Consider the following 4459-nt stretch of genomic DNA (forward strand, 5'->3'; position numbering starts at 1 on the left):
GTTTGGGAACTGACTATCTGTGACTTCCCCCAGCCCTCCTTTCTTGGGGTTGCCACCTTTCACCAGGCTTTGGTTGCCTTATACCTGGCTGGAACTTCCAGAGGAGTCACTTTGACACCTGTCTTGCTTTCCTCCAACCCAATATCCACACGGTCCACACAGCCCACCGCCAATTGGGATGAACTTTTTTTTTTTTTTTTTTTTTTTTTTTTTTTGAGACAGAGTCTCGCACTGGAGTGCAGTGGTGCAATCTTGCCTCACTGCAACCTCTGCCTCCCAGGTTCAGGTGATTCTCCTGCCTCAGCCTCCTGAGTAGCTGGGATTACAGGCACCCGCCACCACTCCTGGCTAATTTTTTGTATTTTTAGTAGAGACGGGATTTCACTATGTTGGTCAGGCTGGTCTCAAACTCCTGACCATGTGATCTGCCCGCCTCAGCCTCCCAAATTGCTGGGATTACAGGCGTGAGTCACCACACCCAGCCCTTGGGACGAACTTTCTAATTCTAATCTAATTCTAATCTAGATAGCTAACCATGTCCCTCCTGGCTAAAACACATTTAATTGCTCTCCAATGTCTTCAGAAAAGATGTGCAGAAACCTCAGCCTGACAACAGGCCCTTCATGTTGTGGCCACATCTGTCTTTCCAACCCACGTGCCATCTCTTCCCAGCCCTCACTGCAGCCTTTAGACCCATATAATTATTTTCTCCTCCCTAAACATGACATGTTCCTCCTGGAAAAATTCTGGCCATTCTTTAAGACCTAAGTTCCGATGTTATGTCCTCTGTGGTAATAACCTACTGTATGTTGCTAACCAACTCACACACTGGCTGGGTTCTCCACTTCTTTGCCTGGGGTCCGGTGCATGTGTTCACTCTGCTAATAATAATAGCCTACACTAGTTAATTGAGGGGTCAGTTGAAGGCATGAATTCGTTGAATGACTGCCTGAATGAATGAATGATGATCTACTAAACACGATTAGCCCTAAGGCATGTGGAGACCCATGCAAATGTTTTCTGTGGGGTCCCTGTATATATAAACAATTTGAGTGACCTAAAATCAACGTTTAAGCACCATTCTGATCACCCAACTTCCTGTGATACTGCAAAAGAAATACTCTGTGGCTGGAAGAAAAGATCCTTTCTCCCAGCAGCCCTTTTGGAATTGGGCCTGGTCAGGGGTCCCTGAGACAATCTCATAGGTGTAAACCTTAGAGGTCTCCTAGGGCATCTGGTTGACCCCCTGTACTAAGAAGCGAATTGAAGAGCATTCCAAAGGAGAGAAAACAGGGACTGGGGATGACACGGTGGAGGTTGGGCCTAGAGCACCCTGTCTGGTTGGCACTACTGGCCTTGGTCAGTCTCGGTCACTGGAAGGGCTTAGAAGATGTTAAGGACAGCATTCTAAAGTACAAGACCCCTTCAAGACCAGCCTGGTCAGCATGATGAAACCCCATATCCACTAAAAAATACAGTAATTAGCCAGGCATGACGGTGCACGCCTGGAATCCCAGCTACACGGGAGGCTGAGGCACGAGAATCACTTGAACCCAGGAGGCAGAAGTTGCAGTGAGCCAAGATCACACCACTGCACTCCAGCCTGGGTGACAGAGCAAGACTCTGTCTCAAGAAAAAAAATTAAATAAATAAATAAAGTGCAAGACCCCTGAGGCCCAGGACCTAAGGCAGGTGCTCCACTTGCCTGGGTGGTACTGCTCCCAGATAACCATGTGATTATATACTTCTTCATTCAACAAACATTTACTGAGCTCCTACTATGGACTAGGTACTTTATTAGAAGCTGAAGTCACATATTCATAGTTATTTATTGCTATGAGTTAACACGTTATCTCTGCCAAGCAGTGAACTTAATAATAACACACTGAGACCTGCACAGTACAGAAGCATAGCTATCATCTGGCCCATTAGGAAACTGAGCCAGAGAGGGGCTGTCATACCTTCCATGAGCATCTAACCACATGCCTACTCCTGGGTGTGGTTAGAAATGCAGCAGCAAAGAGGTTTCTGAAAGAAAGCAAAAGACAATCCATTGATTTCACTTCCAAAAATAAACCAAATCGTGAGGAGAGAAAGAATAATGACTTAAAGCCTATTCTGAGGTCCAACAGATGATGGAAATAATGACTAAAATCATCCAAATGACTTTACACTGGGCTTTCAGTAATGGCAGCAGCAAAGCTACTCAAGCCTCTCAGAGTAGAGCTGTGGAGATGTACAGCCACCCAAGGGCCGGAAAGGACAATGGCTTCAACTTCTCTCCCTGAGCCTCTATTTCCCCATCTGTAGACCAGCCCTTCGCATGCTGATCAGGACCCCCATGTGTTGTTGTGAGATTACAATGATAGTAAAGATCATGAACAACCTGTATGCACTCAAAGCGCCTGCCCTGGGTTGCTCACTAATAACGAAGAAGACGAAGGGTTAGTGCGTGGCTTTCTCTCCTCACCAAAAAAAAAAAAAAGGGATGGGTTTTTGCAATGTGGGTTTTTATGAAAGGAGAGAAAAAAACAGAAGAAATACATCTCTCCTCAAACTAACTCTGAAGCTTTCTAGGGTTAACACCCCACCAGCTTTCTTGGTTTTTCCCTGTGCTCACTGTTCACTTTTATACACACACACACACACACACACACACACACACACACACACACACAAATCCCCCCACAGCCTGACCCCTGAACATCCCAACCTCTAAGTCATGATTCTCAACCCAGTGCAACTGTGTCCCCTACAAAACATCTGGCAGCGTCTGGAGACATTTTAGGTTGTCACACCTAAGGGGCAGAGAGGGTGGCTTGTTACTGGCATTAGTAGGTAGAGGCCAGGGATACCACTAAACATCCTATAATGCCCAGGGCAGTCCTTACCACAATGAATTATTCAGCCAAAACACTCAATAATGCCGAGGTTGGAAAACTCCACTCTAAGCCTTTGTTTATGCTGTTCCTTCTATGAAAAGTGTTCTCTTCATTGCTCTTCTTATTTAAATTGGGCCAAGTGCGGTGGCTCACACCTGTAATCCCAGCACTTTGGGAGGCTGAGGTGGGTGGATCACCTCAGGTCAGGTGTTCGAGACCAGCCTGACCAACATGGTGAAACCCCATCTCTACTAAAAATACAAAAAAAAATTAGCAAGGCATGGTGGCGAGCACCTGAAATCCCAGTTACTCAGGAGACTGAGGCAGGAGACTTGCTTGAACACAGGAGGCGGAGGTTGCAGTGAGCTGAGATCGCACCCCTACACTCCAGCCTGGGTAACAAGAGCAAAACTCCATCTCAAAAAAAAAAAAATGCTACCCCGCCAGAGAAAGGAAAAGCACCCTCATATGCTGCTGGAGTATGTATAAGCCAATATAACCTTTTTGATAATTTGGCCAAAGTTAACAGAATTATAAACACCCATACGCTTGGAACAAGTCATTTCATTGCTCACACAAAGTCCTATGCACAAGGATGTTTATTGCAGCACTGTTTGTGATAACAAAAGACTAAACACAACCTAATCGATCCCTTTAGGAGGGGTCAGTAGCTTTAAATTATAAAGCTTGTATACAAAACAATTATCTGCAAGCCCTTAAAAGGAGTGAGGTCATTTCAAAGGGGTCAATAGGGAAAGATTGCTGAGATACACTGTTGAACAAAAATAGTAATGTACAGGACAATCTTATTAATATGTACCATTTGGTGAATAAGTAAAAGGAATATTCATACATATGTTTTTATAACTATATATATAGAAAATATCTATAAGCCTGTATAAAAGAGTGTTAACAGTGGTTGCCTTTGTTGGGGAGAAGAACTTGGTCATACAATTAGAGGATTTAGTTGTCATTTCATTATCCTTCAGACTTTTTGGATTTTTTAAACCATATGCACGCATTTCTTTTTGGTTGAGGAAAGAAGATTTCATTTAAAAATGCTTGTGCTTGCTCCAGCAGCACATATATTAAAATGAGAACAATACAGAGAAGATTAGCATGACCCCTTTGCAAGGATGACATGCAAATTTGTGAAGCCTCCCATATTTTGGGGGTTTAATTCCTGGGTGATGAAGTCATCTGTAAAACAAACCCCCATGGCATGAGTTTATCTACGTTAACTAACCTTCACATGTACCCCCAAACCTAAAACTAAAGCTAAAAAAAAAAATTAGGAATATGTCTTTATCATCTTGGATTAGGTAAGGATTTCTTTAATAGCACACAAAAAGAACTAACCCTTAAAAATTTGACATACTATTTTTTATTAATATTGAGAACTTCTTCCATAGAAAGAGACCGTGAACAGTAAATGGTTGAGCCACATACTCAGAGAAGAGATTCACAGTTGATAAATCCAACAAAAGTCTTGCATTTATAATATATAAAAATAGTCAATATAATTTTTGAAAGTGAGAAAAAGACTTGAACAGACACTTTACAAAAAGGATATTCAA

At 43.0% G+C, this 4459-nt stretch overlaps 1 non-coding gene across 1 annotated transcript; it reads left to right on the plus strand.

Annotated features, from left to right (window-relative positions):
* The first annotated feature begins 3946 nt into the window (after window positions 1-3946).
* On the plus strand, window positions 3947-4053 carry LOC126938224 (U6 spliceosomal RNA). The gene has a single exon (XR_007720035.1). It is a non-coding gene; the product is annotated as a U6 spliceosomal RNA (small nuclear RNA).
* Window positions 4054-4459: the final 406 nt, after the last annotated feature.

The sequence above is a fragment of the Macaca thibetana genome, chromosome 15, assembly GCF_024542745.1.
Source record: "Macaca thibetana thibetana isolate TM-01 chromosome 15, ASM2454274v1, whole genome shotgun sequence".
NCBI lineage: Eukaryota > Metazoa > Chordata > Mammalia > Primates > Cercopithecidae > Macaca > Macaca thibetana.